This window comes from Nicotiana sylvestris, chromosome 2, assembly GCF_000393655.2.
Source record: "Nicotiana sylvestris chromosome 2, ASM39365v2, whole genome shotgun sequence".
Taxonomy (NCBI): Eukaryota; Viridiplantae; Streptophyta; class Magnoliopsida; order Solanales; family Solanaceae; genus Nicotiana; species Nicotiana sylvestris.
In genome coordinates this window covers 78,464,948-78,484,656 of record NC_091058.1, presented here as the reverse complement: position 1 = coordinate 78,484,656, position 19,709 = coordinate 78,464,948, and positions in this window count along the sequence as shown.

Genomic DNA, 19,709 nt, shown 5'->3' with positions numbered 1-19,709 from the left:
TAAGTGCCGAGCCTAACCTCGATGAAATAGTGACGAGACTAAGGCAGGTCACTCACTATACAATTTGTACGCAGTATATAATAAAAATAGAAAAGGAAATACATAACGAAATAAGACAGTCAACTGTAAATAATAACTACAACCTCGAAAAATAAGCCAGTAACGTTCAGAATTATCAATCCTTAGAGTTTCCAATGAAAATACAGAAACCAACACAACTCAAGGAAATAGAAACACATAGATTATTGTGGCGTGCAACACAATCCCACCGTTCAATAGAATCCTCCCTTATTCCACCGTAACAATATTAATAAGCAAAATAAATAAATATTGTGGTGCGCAATCCGATCCCACCATATAACAAAATCAGTATCGCAATTCACCCTTATTTCACCGTATTAATCCACCCTTATTTCACATGTTGTGGCGTATTGCCCGATCCCGTCATATCAGTATAAGTTCACCCTATTCCGCCATATCAATCCATCCTAATTTCACCTGTTGCGCCGTGCAACCCGATCCCACCATATCAGTATAAATATATAGTGAGTGCAGTTAAATTCATAATCCAAATCACAAGAAACTTTACGGTTGATGAATATAAAGCCGAATCAGAAAGGAAACCTTGTACCAACTCGGAAATCCACATGTATAATACTACACGGCAAGACAAGCCCGGTAATGACAATTAGGAGGTGCAAGTAATTCATTTAAGGCAAATTGTAACGAGTCATGAAAGCATGAAAAGTTCTAACATGTTTAACAGGAGAAACCATGATTAACAAGAAGCAAATAAAGCATGAAAGGCATTTACAACATATAACAGTTAAGGCAAGGAAGGAGAAAATTAAGGCAAAGGGGGAAATAAGGGAAAACAAGTAATTTGGTGGTGTATAAGCACTCGTCACCTTGCATATATGCCACAACACATGAAATTCACATAACACATAGTCCGAGGGTTACTAATTCCCTTAAATCAAGGTTAGACTCAATACTTACCTTACTCTGCAGTCAACTCAGAGCATTTCCAAACTTTTACCATAAAATGTCAACAATCGACCCCGATCCCACTTAGTCAAAACCCGAAATTCAAACCAAAATCCAATTACTCATTCACCCCGAGCCTGGTTATGTAAGTTGTTTCGAAATCCGACCACAATTTAAGGTTTAAATTCCAACTTTACAAAAATCTCTAATTCTATCCAAACCCCCAATTTCTACCATGAAAATCCTAGATGTTAGATTGAAAACTTGTGAAATATAATGGAAGACTGAAAGAAAATAGGTTAGAATTAGTTACCAATGAATTGGAGAAGAGAAGTTCTTAGAAAAATTGTTTCTAAAGTTTTCTTGTTTTGAAAATTTGAAGAATGAGAAAAAACCATGTTTTTCATCTATTTAACCAGTTGCAGATGTCACAATTGCGACCTGGGGTTTACAATTACAAACCCTGCAAATGTAAGCTTTTCTTTGCAAATGTGAAGTCCCACAGTTTCTGCTATCATCCCAATTGCGATGACTTGTTCGAGATTGTGAATAGTGGCCTTCTCGCAATTATGACTCATTGATCGCAAATGCGAACTCAGTACTGACCCATACCTCTTTGCAATTGCGAAGAATTTCTTCGCAATTGCATCCCTAGCAGGAATAGAATTATTTCGCAATTGCAAACACTGACCTCGCAAATGTGAGATCAGAGACCTGCTCCACAACTGAAGCACACCAGCAATGTTTCTAAATTAAAATTCACCTTGTAGCCTATCTGAAACTTACCCGAGCCCTCGAGGATCCAAACCAAACATGCACGCAAGTCCAAAAACATCATGCAAACTTGCTCGTGCAATCAAATCACCAAAATAACACCTCGAACTACGAATTGAATGCCAAATCAAATGAAATTTTCAAGAAAACTCATGAACTTCTATTTTAGCAACCGGACATTCGAATCACGTCAAACCAACTCCATATCGCACCAAATTTGACAGACAAGTCATAAATATAGTAATGGACCTATACCGGGTTCCGAAACTAAAATATGGACCTGATGTCAATAAAGTCAAACATTGGTCAAACTTCTAGATTCATTAAGCCTTCAAACTTCAATTTTTCAACAAAATATGATAACTCGAGATGGGGACATACGTCCAAGTCTCAAATCATGATACGGACCCACTGAGACCGTCAAATAAGGATTCATGTCCGTTTGTCCAAAACGTTGACCGAAGTCAACTCAAATGGATTTTTTTTAAAGGCAAATTTTCATATTTTATCAATTTTTAACGTAAACATTTTCCAGAAAACCACCCATACTGTGCATGCAAATCGAGAAAGGCTTAAAGAAGCTATTGGAGGCTTCGAAACATAGAATTAGGTTCTAAACTCTAGATGACCTATCGGGTCATCACATTCTCCACCTCTAAAACAACCGTTCATCTTTGAACGGATATAGAATAGTACCTCGGCTGGTGAAAAGGTATGGATATCTACTCCACATTTCCGACTCAGAATCCCAAGAAGTTGCCTCAACCGGCTAGCCTTTGCACTACACTCAAACTGAAGGATAACTCTTAGACCTCACTATCAAACCTGTCGGGCTAAAATAGCCACTGGCTCCTCCTCATAAGTCCAATCCTTGTCCAACTGGACGGTGCTAAAATCTAGCATATGGGACGGATCACTGTGGTACTTCCAGAGCATGGACACATGGAAAACCGGATGGACTAATGATAAACTAGGTGACAATGCAAGCCTCTAAGCCACGTCTCCCACTCTCTCAAGAATCTCAAAAGGGCAGATATACATAGGTCTCAACTTGCCCTTCATTCCGAACATCATCACACCCTTCATGGGTGAAACCTGAAGCAATACCCTCTCTCTAACCATGAATACAACATCATGAACCTTACAATCGACATAACTCTTCTGCCTAGATTGAGTTGTGCGAAGTTGATCCTGAATAATCATGACCTTATCCAAGGCATCTTGTACCAATTTTGTACCCAATAGTCGAGCCTCCCCCGGCTCGAACCATCCAGGAAATCGGCACCGCCTCCCATATAATGCCTCGTAGGGAGCCATCTGAATGCTCGACTGGTAGCTATTGTGGTAGGCAAACTCCAAAAGTGGAAAGAACTGATCCCAAGAACCTCCGAAGTCTATAATGCAAGTGCGGAGCATATCCTCCAATATCTGAATAGTGTGCTCGGACTGTCCATCCGTCTGAGGATGAGATGTTGTGCTCAACTCAACCTTCATGCCCAAATCATATTGTACTTCCCTCTAGAAGTGCGACGTGAATTGCGTACCTCGATCAAAAATGATAGACACGGGAAAACCATGAAGACAGACGATCTCGTATACATAATTCTCAACCAACCACTTTGAAGAATAGGTAACTGTCACAGGAAAGAAATGCACTGACTTGGTCAGCCTATCCACAATGACCCATACCACGTCGAACTTCCTCTGAGTCCGTGGGAGTCCAACAACAAAATCCATAGTGATACGCTCGCACTTTCACTCGGGATTCTCTAACTTCTGAAGCAAACCACCAGGTCTTTGATGCTCACACTCTACTTATCGGCAATTTAGACACTGAGATACATATACCACCATATCCTTCTTCATCCTCCTCCACTAATTATGCTACCGCAAATCTTGATACATCTTGGCGGCACTCGGATGAATAGAATAGTGAGAATTGTGGGCCTCCTCAAGAATTAAAGTCCATCTACATTAGGCACACAAACACGACCCTAAATCCTCAAAACTCCATCATCTCAAGCAATAACCTGATTGGAACCACTGTTCCACATTGTGTCTCTAAGGATAAACAAATGAGGGTCATCATATTGCCGCTTCCTGGTGCGCTCAAACAAAGAAGACCGAGCGACAATACAATCTAGAACATAACTGGGCTCTGAAACATCCAACCTCACGAACTGATTAGCCAAAGCCTGAACATCTGATGAAAATGGTCTCTCACCAATTAGAATGTACACAAGGCTGTCCATACTCACTGCCTTTCTACTAAAGGCATTGGCCACCACATTGGCCTTCCCGGGTTGATACAAGATGGTGAAATCTTTGTCTTTCAATAGTTCCAACCACCTCATCTGTCTCAAATTGATATCCTTTTGTTTGAACAAATACCGCAAGCTCCGATGATCCGTAAATACTTCACACGACATGCCGTAAAGATAGTTCCTCCAAATCTTCAGCGCATGAACTCGTCTGACCATCTGAACGAGTCACCCTTCTAGGTCAACCTGGTTAATGGGGCTGCTATAGATGAAAACCCCTTCATGAACCAACGGATGATGAATATAAAGTCGAATCAGAAAGAAAACCTTGTACCAACTCGGAAAAACCACATGTGTAATATTGCACGGTAAGACAAGCCCGGTAATGACAATTAGGAGGTGCAAGTAATTCATTTAAGGCCAATAGTAACGAGTCATGAAAGCATGAAAATATATAACATGTTTAACAGGAGAAACCAAGATTAACAAGAAGCAAATAAAGCATGAAAGGCATTAAGAATATATAACAGTTAAGGCAGTGAAGGAGAAAATTAAGGCGAAGCGGGAAATTAGGAAAACAAGTAATTCGGCGGCGTATAAGCACTCGTCATCTCGAATATACGCCGCAACACATGAAAGTTATATAACACATAGTACGAGGGTTCTTAATTCCCTCAAATCAAGGTTAGCCTCAACACTTACCTTACTCCGCAGTCAATGCAGAGCTCTATCGGGGTCTAAATTCTAATTTTATAAAAATCCCTAATTCTACCCAAACCCCCAATTTCCACCATGAAAATCCTAGATTTTAGGTTGAAAACTTATGAAATGTAATGGAAGGTTGAAAGAAAATAGGTTCGAATCACTTACCAATAAATTGGGGAAGAAGAGTTCTTAGAAACATCGCCTCTAGGGTTTACTTGTATTGAAAATTTGATGAATGAGAAAAAATTTCTTTTTCAACTATTTGACCAGTTGCAGATATCGCAATTGCGACCTAGGGTTCGCAATTGCAAATCCCGCAAATGCAGATTTTCTTCGTAAAAGCGAAGTGTCACAGTTTTTGTTATCATCGCAATTGCGATGACTTGTTCGCAATTGCGAACAGTGGCCTTCTCGCAATTGCAACCCATTGATCGCAAATACAATCTCAGTGCTGACCCACCCATCATTGCAATTGCAAAGATTTTCTTTCCAATTGTGACCCTAGCAGGAATAGGATTATTTCGCAATTGCGAACACTGGCGTCGCAACTGTAAGGTCAGAGACCTGCACCAGAACTGAAGCACACCAGCAATGTTTCTAAGTCCAAATTCACCATGTAGCCTCTCTGAAACTAACCTGAGCCGTCGGGGCTCCAAGCCAAACATGCACGCAAGTCCAAAAATATCATACGAACTTGCTCACATGATCAAATTGCCAAAATAACACCTAAAACTACAAATTGGACACCAAATCAAATGAAATTTTCAAGAAAACTTATGAACTTCTATTTTAACAATTGGACGTCTGAATCACGTCAAACCAACTCCCTTTCTCACCAAATTTGACAAACAAGTCATAAATATAGTAATGGACCTATACCGGATTTTAGAACCAAAATACGGACCCGATATCAATAAATTCAAACATTGGTCAAACTTCTAGATTCATTAAGCCTTCAAACGTCAATTTTTCAATAAAATACGATAACTCGAGCTAGGGACCACCGAATTCAATTCTAGGAATATACCCAAGTCCCAAATTACGATACGGATCCATTAAGATTGTCAAAATAAGGATCTGGATCCGTTTGTTCAAAAAATTGACAGAAGTTAACTCAAATGGATTTTTTTACGGCAAAATTTCATATTTTATCAATTTTTAACATAAACGATTTCTGGAAAAATACTTGGACTACGCATGCAAATCGAGAAAGACTTAAAGAAGTTATTGGAGGCTTCAAAATACAGAATCAGGTCATCACACTGAGTTGCGCTATCGCAAAATCATTAAGGAGGTTAGATTTTCTTACCATAATCACTTGTTTAAAATAAAGAACAAAAGTAAAGATAAAGTTTATGGATAATCCAAATAAAATAAATAGAGAAAGAAAAACATTACTTAATGACCTCCCTTTCTAAAATTTATCTTTGTAATGAGCCGACCGGTCGTTTTGACCCCTAGCGCATGTTCAGCAGTTTGAGGTCATGAGCAGCTTCACCTAAGGTATTAGGACTTGTACGCGTGGTTGAAATTAAATTTCGGGAAGTTCGAGGTTGATTTGGAAAGAAAATTCTCATTTCGAAAGCTTTAAGTTGGCAAAATTGACTAAAACTAGATTTTTGAGTAAATAATCTTGGAATCTGGGTTTGAAGGTTCCAGCAGGTTTGTATGATAATGTCAGACTTGGACGTATGTCCGGATCAGGTTTTGGATGACCCGGAAGCATTTCGGCGTCTATTGTGTAAGTCAGCATTTTTGGAAGAATTTAATATGTTTGGGTTGAACTGCATTTCATGCTTATCGATGTTCGTTTGGGATTTCGAGTCTGGGAATAGCTCCATATGGTGATTCTGGTATTGGGAGCGCGATCGAAAGTGGATTTGGAGGTCCATAGGTCATTTTGGAGTCATTTGGCGAAAATTAGAAATTTATAGGTTTTTGAGATGTTTAACCGGAAGTGGACTTTTTGAAATCGGGGTCAGATTCAGATTCCAGAAGTAGGAGTAGGTCTGTAATGTCGAATATGACTTGTGTACAAAATGTAAGGTCAATCAAATGTGATTTGATAGGTTTCGGCATCGAATGTTTAAGTTTGGAGTTCTAAAGTTCATTAAGCTTAAATTCGAGTGCAATTCATAGTTTTTGCTTTGTTTGATGTGATTTGAGTCCTTGAGAAAGTCCGCATCATGTTTTGGAACTGGTTAGCATGATTGGACAGGGTCCCGAGGGACTTAGGTGGAATCTGGTGTCACGACCCTAACCCCGGTCATGATGGCGCCCAACACACTGCTAGGCAAGCCCGACCATTCAACAACACTATCCCAAATTCTTATTCAGATTATAGATAAATATCACAGAGAATTTACTAAGTCATCACTCTCAAGTGTATAATTAATAATAAAACCTGCGAAAAATCAACTAAAATTCCACACCACAGCCCAATAGAATCCGGTGTCACGAATATGAGCCTCTAATACAGAATATCCACCTATTACAAGTCTGTCTAGGAAAAATGCGGAATAAAAGATAGAGATAGAGGGGAGAGATCAAGGCTGCGAATGCCATGCAGCTACCTCAATACTCCCGGATACTGCTGCTCAGCTAAACAAATCCTCACTCAGTCCGTGGTGTACCTGGATCTGCAGGCAAGGTGCAGGGAGCAATGTGAGTACTCCGACCCAGTGAGTAATAAACATAAATAAAGGCTAAGAATAAGAAATCATGGAAAAATACAAAGTAAACTATAACTGGCAGTTTAGAACAACAAATAGTGAAGCAACAAGTCAATTAAATCAGAGTACCAAATATTGAGACAGGTATAACAGATAAAAACAAATGCATGAATGCAATGCATTGCATATAATTGTACACTCTATGCATGAGTGCAATGTCATGCAAATGATGGTACACTCTAGTACCCACTGTGGCGTGCAGCCCGAGCCATCCATTTTATTTATCGTCGACGGCGCTCACTGGGGGTGTGTGCAGACTCCGGAGGGGCTCTTACAGCCCAAGCGCAATATCAAGCCATCTCGTGGCATCAAATCTAGGCCCTCGACCTCATATCAATATCAGTATAATCCCCCAGGCTCTCGGCCTCAATATCAATGTAATCAACCAGGCCCTCGGCCTCAATATCAATGTAATCAACCAGGCTCTCGGCCTCAATATCAATATAACACTGCTGCGGCGTGCAATCCGATCCATGCTCAGTCCAGAAATTATCATAAGCCCCTTGGGCATTTGTAAAACAGTAGTTCTCAGCCCGAAATATCATTTAGAAATATCATTTAAGTTTTCAAATCTTAGAAAGATGGCTGAGTTTGCAAAACAGTATTTAAAACCTTGGACTGAGGTCAAATGATATGCAAAATATGCGAAAGCAGTGATATCAATCCCTGAAGGATTCAAATAATTGGCAAGAAGCCTACAATTGGAAACATGACTGAGGATATAAATTCTTTAACAAAATAAGTGAGGAAAACCAGTCAAAAATCCCCTAAGGGTTCTACAGGTCGGCACAAGGCCCCAAGCATGGCAACAAGCCCAATTCACAATAATAAAGTATACGTCTCAACCAAAAAGATAGTATAATATCTCTCGAGACGGACCAAGTCACAATCCCCAACGGTGCTCTACCCCACGCCCGTTATCCGGCGTGCAAGTCACCTCAATATAGCGTTACGATGTGAAATTCCGGGGTTTCAAACCCTCAGGACATCATTTACATCAATTACTCACCTCGAACTGGCTAATTCTCTAGCTCACGACGCCTTTGCCCCTTGAATTGGCCTCCACGCGCGTCAAATCTATCCAAAATCAGAACGAATACGTCACAATATGCTAAGGGAACAAAGCCCAAGCGAAAACATTCGAAAAATATCAAAAATCTCGAAATTAGCAAAATCCGAGCCCCGGGCCCACGTCTCGAAATCAGGTAAAATTTACATTTTCAGAATCCCCATCCCCTCACGAGTCTAACCATACCAAAATTATCCAATTCCGATACCATTTGGTCCTTCAAATCATCATTTTACATTTTTGAAAGGTTCCACAATTTTCTTCCCAAATTCTATCTCAAATTACGAATTAAATGATGAATTCAGTGATAGATAGATTCATGTACTCTAACCAAATCCGAGTTAGAATCACTTACCCCGACCAATTTCTTGAAAAACCTTCGAAAAATTGCCAAAATCCGAGCTCTCTAGGTCAAAATATCAAATAAAACCCAAAACCTCATATTTATAGGGTACCCCTCGGATTCCGACACCGCTGAACGCACAAAAATGACCGCGGTCCGCGCAAAATCAGCGGAGTCCACGCAGAAATGTCCGTGGCCGTGCAGGCCTTGCTATGCAGGGACAGGCTGTAGTATATTGGCCATAACATTCGCTACAGATGTCCAAATTGCGATATCTTTATCTTTCTGGAAACTAGACACAAAGGGATACAACTTTCGTTTTTGTATCACCTCAAAATTCCTTGTGGATCAAAAGATATAAGCTTCCTTAGTAGGACCAGTAACCTGTAGTCTTCAGTGACCACAGCCGCGGCCACTTTGACGCGGTCAGTGCTAGGACAGCGCGCCCAGCGCGAAAAGGAGCGCGGTCCGCGCCACGACTGCTGCCCCCTCCATTTTCTAAGTTCTGGGGTGTCCGTACTCGCTCAAAACTCACCCTAAACACGCCCGAGGCCTCCGGGACCTCAACCAAAAGCACCAATGCATCCTAAACATTATTCAACCTCGTTCCAATCATCAAAACACCTCGACTAACACCAAAAATCATCAAGTCACATCGAATTCAAGCCTATGAATCTCAAGAACTTCCAAATTCCATTTTTTATCAAAAAATCCAACCAAACCATGTCCGAATGACCTCAAATTTTGCAGACAAGTCCAAAATGACATAACGAAGCTACATAAACTCTCGGAATTCCATTTCGACCCTCGGATCAAAATCTCACCTATCAACCGGAATTCGCCAAAATACTAACTTTCGCCAATTCAAGCCTAATTCTACACCGTACCTCCAAAACAACTTCCGATCACTCTCCTAAGTCACAAATCACCTACCGAAGCTAAGCGAACCATCGGAACTCACATCCGAACCCTCTAACACATAAGTCAACATCCGGTTGACTTTTCCAACTTAAGCCTTTCTTAAAAGAGAGTAAGTGTCTCATTTCTTATCAGAACCAATCCGATTTAACTCTAACACACCGAATACCGATAACGAAACATGAAGAAGTATAAAATGGGGAAAACGGGGCGGTAACTCACGTGACGACGGGTCGGGTCGTCACATTCTCCCCAACTTAAACGAACGCTCGTCCTCGAGCGTACCCAGAGTTGTCCTAGAAGCCAACCGAAAGCTGAATGACCTTACCGAGCATAAACCTGGGCATGATCCCACGTCATCCTATCTCACATGGGTCCGATAACACGTTTTAACTAAAATTACACAATCCAGTCTAGCCCATAAATCATAGAACCACATTTCACTTTTCGGAATCATACACAAGATCAGAACCTCACACCTATATTCAGAATAAGTTTGAACCAGCTGTAATAGACCATGCCTGCAACCTCGAGTGCAATTATATGATATACCAATAAGTCAAACACATGCATCGATAACTTCCATTCACAGCAGTTGCCCACAACAACCAAATATCGATAGAAATCTCTTATTAGCCAAGGTCTCATTCCAACACTTTCATATACTGCCAACGGTAATTGAAACACGCAATAAACCATAATTATTGCTCAGATCAACCATTCATGAGGCCATTTCTCCTCCGGCAATTACCATAACAAATTTTTTAACCGAACCTCGATATTTACCCATCACACATACTAAAATCGAAACCATTCGCATTCATTAATGATTTCAACGATCTCTTCTGACCAAACACACTACTCTGGTGACATGACACATCAATACACGCCTAAGCCACAACTTGCATAATGCGTGCACCAATAAGAAACGGTCCGAACATACTCAATTCATGAAAATGACTCAACTGAGAGAGCTGTACCTCAAACTCACCAGTACTGCCACAACACAAGGCTGAGACCCAGTATCACATCATAGAAATAGGACACACAAATTTGACCCGCAAGGTCATGTGTCCACACAGCTTTGCTGCAACGCGCGATCCTATCCAAATACTACTCCACATGAAACATCTTAAGTCACTATGCGTGAAATCGACAACCATGCTCAATTGATGTCTAGATCCAAAGCAAATCATTACACCCATGGTGAAACAAATAACACACACCATGCAAACCTGATAGAACATAATCGGTACGTTATTCACTGAGCAACACCCAATTACTCATCCCGCTCGACTTCCACTACTACAACTCCTATCGGAGCCAGATGATCCGGTGCCCGGCACCAAATTAATACCGAAATCAACAACCTCGCCCGGCAACATGCCTAGCCATATGAAACTCATCAGAAAAGTCCCCCAACACCGGAATTGAATTAATGATAGCAACCTTTGCACTGACATCCATCACGAATGCCCAATTAAGAAAGCAATCATTCCCAACCATCCGCTGGTCCTTTGAAATATAAACCACTCTGCTAGAACATAATCCAATGCACTTCATCACTCAACCCGTGGCATTTTCGGTATTTCTCGTAGCGCAATAGTTTAGAATCACTCAACACTGAGACAACCAGTCTGAATTCGAACATCACATCCAAAATCTAACATACCAGCAAACAAAGATCCACTCGAGCCTCCAAATCCCGATTGCCGCTAAACGGTGCTGAATACACACGATCCACCACTATAACCTAGCATGTACATGAGAACGCCCAGTCTCCAACTCCATATGGCATACATATCATTATACTTGATTCCAGTTTCCACCGTGTGAATACATGTACACTTTTGATACCCAATCATTCCACGACAGATACTCAAAATTTCCCTGTGCTACCAAGCAAACCCGAATACCACCAGTGGACCCACCAAGAACATGGCACAATACTACCGAAATATCATCAGTTTAATCACTTTACCTCTTTCTGAGACATATACTCTCATCAAATCACTTCCAATTAGCAATACCATTTCCTTAATCATCTGAAGATCATTCACCCTAATCATCTGAAGCTCATTTCTCTAATCACCTAAAACTGCCCGTACTGCCTAAGAATGTTATGAATTTCCCTTAAGAACTGAACCATAACCTTACACACGCAAATCTCAATCCTTCACAACATATCGCATATACCATATCATCCTAAGGTAACATGAGGACTTCACCTCCCTTCCGAACCATGAACGTTTACGTACTCAACTAGTCAAGAACTTCTATTGATCCCATCTAGAAGAAAATCATTACACCTCACATGCTCTGCATGACATACATAGGTCTTGTTCAAATTCTTACAATACCGACACGACGGATGAGATCTGTATAAATTCATAACACTGCCGAATAAACAATTCATTGGGTCTATACTTATGGCAAGAACTATCACCTCATTATGAACCAAACAATGGTCTTAGCCCCTTAATTTACTTCATATACTCAGATTGCACTGATCTCGAATTCAATGATCTCCTCTCACCCATTACAAACTGCTCAGGCAATAAGCCACCCCAGACATAATTAAAAGCCGCATAGGATGCCCTAATATGCCAATAGGCTACCAATTCGAACGCGATACCAAAAAAAAAAGAAAAACGAACTCTAGAAGGAATTTCAAAAGTTTCTTTTCAAGATGAATCAAGGACGCACGATAAGAATTCAAGAATGTGAAGTTTTCCTAAAGGTTCTGCAGCCTCTCGAGAATAAATACAAACGTCTCCGTACCAATTCGCGAGACTCTACTAAACCGGCTCATGACTCGCGAGACCAAGTAACCTAGGCTCTGATACCAACATGTCACGACCCCAACCCCGATCATGATGGCGCCCAACACACTGCTAGGCAAGCCCGACCATTCAACAACATTATCCCAAATTCTTATTCAGATTATAGATAAATATCACAGAGAATTTACTAAGTCATCCCTCTCAAGTGTATAATTAATAATAAAACCTGCGGAAATTCAACTAAAATTCCACACCATAGCCCAATAGAATCCGGTGTCACGAATATGAGCCTCTAATACAGAATATCCACCTATTACAAGTCTGTCTAGGAAAAATGCGGAATAAAAGATAGAGATAGAGGGGAGAGATCAAGGCTGCGAATGCCATGCAGCTAGCTTAATACTCCCGGATATTGCTGCTCAGCTAAACAAATCCTCACTCAACCTGTGGTGTACCTGGATCTGCACGCAAGGTGCAGGGAGTAATGTGAGTACTCTGACCCAGTGAGTAATAAACATAAATAAAGGATGAGAATAAGAAATCGTGGAAAATACAAAGTAAACTATAACTGGCAGTTTAGAACAACAAATAGTGAAGCAACAAGCCAATTAAATCAGAGTACCAAATACTGAGACAGGTATAACAGATAAAAACAAATGCATGAATGCAATGCAATGCATATGATGGTACACTCTATGCATAGGTGCAATGCCATGCATATGATGGTACACTCTAGTACCCACTGTGGCATGCAGCCCGAGCCATCCATTTTATTTATCGTCGATGGCGCTCACTAGGGGTGTGTGCAGACTCCGGAGGGGCTCCTACAGCTCAAGCGCAATATCAAGCCATCTCGTGGCATCAAATCTAGGCCCTCGACCTCATATCAATATCAGTATAATCCCCCAGGCTCTCGGCCTCAATATCAATGTAATCAACCAGGCCCTCGGCCTCAATATCAATGTAATCAACCAGGCTCTCGGCCTCAATATCAATATAACACTGCTACGGCGCGCAGCCCGATCCATGCTCAGTCCAGAAATTATCATAAGCCCCTTGGGCATTTGTAAAACAGTAGTTTTCAGCCCGAAATATCATTTAGAAATATCATTTAAGTTTTCAAATCTTAGAAAGATGGCTGAGTTTGCAAAACAGTATTTAAAACCTTGGACTGAGGTCAAATGATATGTAAAATATGCGAAAGCAGTGATATCAATGCCTGAAGGATTAAAATAATTGTCAAGAAGCCTACAATTGGAAACATGACTGAGGATATAAATTTTTTAACAAAATAAGTGAGGAAAACCAAACAAAAATCCCCTAAGGGTTCTACAGGTCGGCACAAGGCCCCAAGCATGGCAACAAGCCCAATTCACAATAATAAAGTATACGTCTCAACCAAAAATATAGTAAATTATCTCTCGGGACAGACCAAGTCACAATCCCCAACGGTGCTCTACCCCACGCCCGTTATTCGGCGTGCAAGTCACCTCAATATAGCGTTACGATGTGAAATTCCGGGGTTTCAAACCCTCAGGACATCATTTACATCAATTACTCACCTCGAACTGGCTAATTCTCTAGCTCACGACGCCTTTGCCCCTTGAATTGGCCTCCACGCGCGTTGAATCTATCCAAAATCAGAACGAATACGTCACAATATGCTAAGGGAACAAAGCCCAAGCGAAAACATTCGAAAAATATCAAAAATCTTGAAATTAGCAAAACCTGAGCCCCGGGCCCACGTCTCGAAATCGGGTAAAATTTACATTTTCAGAATCCTCATACCCTCACGAGTCTAACCATACCAAAATTATCCAATTCTGATACCATTTGGTCCTTCAAATCATCATTTTACATTTTTGAAAGGTTCCACAACTTTCTTCCCAAATTCCATCTCAAATCACGAATTAAATGATTAATTCAGTGATAGATTCATGTACTCTAACCAAATTTGAGTTAGAATCACTTACCCCGACCAATTTCTTGAAAAACCTTCGAAAAATCGCCAAAATCCGAGCTATCTAGGTCAAAATATCAAATAAAACCCAAAACCTTGTATTTATAGGGTACCCCTCGGATTCCGACACCGCTAACCGCACAAAAATTACCGCGGTCCGCGTAAAATCAGCGGAGTCCGCGCAGAAACGTCCGCGGCCGCGCAGGCCTTGCTCTGCAGGGACAGGCTTTAGTATATTGGCCATAACTTTCACTACAGATGTCCAAATTGCGATATCTTTACCTTTATGGAAAACTAGACACAAAGGGCTACAACTTTCGTTTTTGTATCACCTCAAAATTCCTTGTAGATCAAAAGATATGAGCTTCCGAAGTAGGACCAGTAACCTGCAGTCTTCAGTGACCGCGGCCGCGGCCACTTTGACGCGGTCAGCGCTAGGACAGTGCTCCCAGCGCGAAAAGGAGCGTGGTCCGCACCACAACTGCTGCCCCCTCCATTTTCTAAGTTCCGGGGTGTCCGTACTCGCTCAAAACTCACCCTAAACACGCTCGATGCCCCCGGGACCTCAACCAAAAGCACCAACGCATCCTAAACATTATTCAACCTCGTTCCAATCATCAAAACACCTCGACTAACACCAAAAATCATCAAGTCACATCGAATTCAAGCCTATGAATCTCAAGAACTTCCAAATTCCATTTTTGATCAAAAAACCCAACCAAACCACGTCCGAATGACCTCACATTTTGCAGACAAGTCCAAAATGACATAACGAAGCTACAGAAACTCTCGGAATTCCATTCCGACTCTCATATCAAAATCTCACCTATCAACCGGAATTCGCCAAAATACTAACTTTCGCCAATTCAAACCTAATTCTACACCGTACCTCCAAAATCACTTCTGATCACTTTCCTAAGTCACAAATCACCTCCCGAAGCTAACCGAACCATCGGAACTCACATCCGAACCCTCTAACACATAAGTCAACATCCAGTTGACTTTTCCAACTTAAGCCTTTCTTAAAAGAGACTAAGTGTCTCATTTCTTATCAGAACCAATCTGATTTAACTCTAACACACCGAATACCGATAACGAAACATGAAAAAGCATAAAATGGGAGAAACGGGGCGGTAACTCATGTGACGACGGGTCGGGTCGTCACATCTGGGTGGTTAACGAATCGAAAATGCAACATAAGGAATGGTTGAAGTGCACCAGTTCTGGTGTAATCGCACCTGCACAAGTTTGACCGCATGTGCGTGATTGCAGAAGTGAGGAAATGGTCGCAAGTGTGGTTTGGGCAAAGAAGGGTAGTGACCGCAGGTGCAAAGGGTTGTCCGCACCTGCGAGGATGTAGATGCATTGAAGCATCGTAGGTGAGAGAATGAGAAAGGTACCATGGGGCGCATATGCGAAAATTTACCCGCAGGTGCACATCTGCGCTGAGCAGACCGTAGAAGTGAAATTTGGACTTGAGCCCGGAACTGCAGAAGCAGCACATGTGCCGCAGAAGCGGTTCCGCAGAAATGGCCTATGCACTGCAGGTGCGAAAAGGATGGAGCCAGTGATGTTTCTTTAAAAGACGGGATTTGGCCCATTTTTTGCCATTCTCTCTTGGTTGGACGGTTTTTGGAGAGCTTCAAGTGGGAGGTTTTCATCATCTATGTCAAGGTAAGTTAATCCCACCTCTTGTTAGTTAAATACATGGTTTTATTATGGATTCAAGCATGAAATTGGTAGAAATTTGGGAGTTTGAGGAAAACCTAGAAATTTGGTATTCTTGGATTTTGACCACGATTTTGGGCATGAAATTAAGAGTAAATTATATATTTGAGTTCGTGAGGTTATGAGTAAAGTTTATCTTCGAATTGGGATCAAACTGGGTTTGTTGTTGTTGTTATTGTTGAATTGTTACAAGTATTAGGGTGTATTTTCATTGGTTTGCCCGTTATTTGGCCAGTTTTGGAGCGTGGTGCATCGATTTGAGTCAGTGGAAGGACTTGGGAAGCTGGTTATGGAACTTCGGAGCGAGGTGAGTCTCCTTTCTAACCTTATAAGAGAGAATTGTCCCCATAGGTGAATTAATTGGATATGTGCTTCTATTTGTGGGGGCTACGTACGCACTAGGTGACAAGAGTCCGTGCGTAGCTACTATTATGCTTAAGTCCGGGTAGTCTAGGACCTGAAGCATGCTATAGTTGAAATAATTATAACCTTATTGACAATTTAAATTGCTTAAATCATATCGAATTGGTAAATGAACTTCTAAAGAAATTAAATATCATTTTTCTTTATTGTTAAAGAGAAGTTGTCATTTCTTGAGGTAATTGTTTCCGTGATGAATTCTTGATTGATTGTCTGATGTATTTATTTATATTTGATCACGTCACAAGCATGATTTGCGAGCGGGGTAATAGATGCATCTATGGTTCGCGTCATTCGACCCTCTGGCAGTGCACAGTTTAAATATTATTGGATCGGGTCGTACGACCACGGCATGAATTGTGCATGCTTGTATTGCTTGACTTGCAATTTTATAAATGATGATATTGCTTCCCTGGCTTAAGGTAAATGTATAAATGATGAAAATGAATTTGGAAATTTCCTATTAATAAAAGAATTATTTACTTGCTTCATGCTATTGAGTTACAACCGTCTTTATAAAAATCCTCAATTTACTATATTATCGGTATATTATTGGACCACTAGTAAGTGTCGAAGTCGACCTCTCGTCACTACTTCTTCAAGGTTAGATGGGATACTTACTGGGTACATGTTATTTTTGTACTCATACTACACTTGTTGTGCATTTTTGTTGCACATGCACATGTATGACTACTGGCCTAGTTAGGCGTAGCGGCATGTTTGATACAGAGACTTAGGTGAGCTACTCCTCTCGAGACGACCCGCAGCCGGCAGAGTCTCCTTCAGAGTACTGTATTGTATTTTCCTTTCTGTACAATTTGTATTCCGGACAGTTATTGTATTTCATTTGATTCTCCTAGTGATTGCTCATGCACTTGTGACACCATGTTCTGGGGTGATTATACGATATTTTTTATGAGAAATTTTACTTTATATCCATTAAATTCAAACTATTTACCCTTAAATACCCATACCTAAACTATTTACTACTCCTACCCATGGGGCCCAAACTATTTACCCGCCTCCTCCCCCTGAATATGGAACTTTTCAAGCACCTACCAGTTACCCACCACATCAACCTGTGATCTGTTTTCCTCATCCAGTTGCTCCACCTGGCGTCACCGCATCATCACCTGAATATTATGCTCATGGTTATCAGGCTGTTCCAAGTTATTCTACCACCCTCTGCTCCTATATTGTGTTTATGATTTTAATAGTTACCGCAATTAATTATTCAGATGCTGAAAAAAATCACCTGATATTCATGATTTTCGTGAATTTTTGTTGCGTTTTTCCGTGACTATGGGTGCGTTGACTTTATTGTACAAAAATTCAAATCCACCATTGAAGGACCTTGAAGCTTGAAACTCATAACTTGGTTTGTTTGAGTTTTTAATTATTTTGATCCGATCCTATATGGGTTTGTTTGGAAAGTTAATTGGAGGTTGTATCTAAAGTTTTAGTCAATTTGGTGGAGATTTCGTAGTAGATTTTAGAAGTTTGGGTTAAAATATAGTTGAACAAGAGAAGAAGACGAATTTGTATTGTATACTCAAATAGTATACAAATATACCATTTTGGTATACAATTCGTTCCAACTATATACCCTATTAGTATAACTATATACTATATTGGTATCATATGTTAGTTGAATCATTTTTTGGTTGTATTAGTTGCATTTATTAGTACAATATTTGATTTTCTTTTAATAATAGTAATATAGTTCAATATCTTGAAATACTTTATTACATTAATATGTGGTATATTATTTTTTTTATTTTTCTCTTTATGCATGTGTGTTATGTAATAATAGTATAGTCATATAGTTGTCGGGAATTAGCCAGTAAAACTGTATACCTTGTTGGTATAGTTATATGTCATATTGGTATCTTATGGTAGTTTGAACATTTTTTTGGTTGTTTTGGTTGTATTTTTAAGTGAATTCTATTCTAAAATTATTTATATGAACGTGATTTGCAGTGCTGGAAAATTTTTGTGCTGATGGATATAGATTATGTGTATTATGTAATAGTTTTTATAATTATAGGTAATTGTTGGAACGACCCATACAACTATATATCCTGTTAGTATATGGAATGAGCAAGTTACTTTGCGAATATTTAGCTTGCAATGCAAGCATGTAATTTTCTCATACTTTTATTGTATCCTTTAATGTTTTGGTACAGTAGTATAGTCACAGATAGTTGTAGCAATATTCTAGAGCAATCATATACTATGTTGGTATACTTGTATACCATATTGGTATCATGTGGTACTAGAAGTCTTCTTTTCTACTTATATTTTTATTGCATTTTCCAATATTTTAATATCATTTCTATTCTAACTAGTATATATGGAGATTTAGTGGCCGCAGATTATATTGTCTTGCTCCATCACTGGTTGGTCTTACTACTAATGGTAGAGTATGTACTAATATTTGTATGGAAGGAGATCAAGGTTTGCATGGCAATCACGTGGAATTAAAAAAGGAACAAGAAATAAAGAAAAATAATAAAAATAAAAAAATAAAGGAGTCAAATTAGAGTGTGAAATAAGTTATGGTAAAAATAACAATAATACGATTTGGGCAAAAATAAATGAATAAAAGAGAAAAAAAAAAAAAATAGGAAGAAAATGAGAAAAAATAAAAGTATAAAATAAAAGAAAAAAGGAAAAAATAAAAGAAGCATAGAAATAAAAAAGAATTGGAGAATAAAGAAAAAACTCCCCACAAAAACTGCGGTAAGAAATGTAATTAGTTTATGGGTAGAAAAATAAATGGGTAGACAAGGGTAAATAGTTTTGTTTTTGTGGGTGACTGTGTCAAAACCCCATTTTTTATTGAAAGTGGTAAACGTTTTTAGTATTCAGTGAAGATTACTTTTATTAATTAAAGTAAAGGAAATTTATGGTTCCTAAGAAATTAAAAATGAGAGTTTAATTAATTATTCAATATTGGCTTGCTTGACCGAGATGTCCGGCGCCATCACGGTCTTTCATAGATTTTGGGTCGTGACAATTTCTTCTTT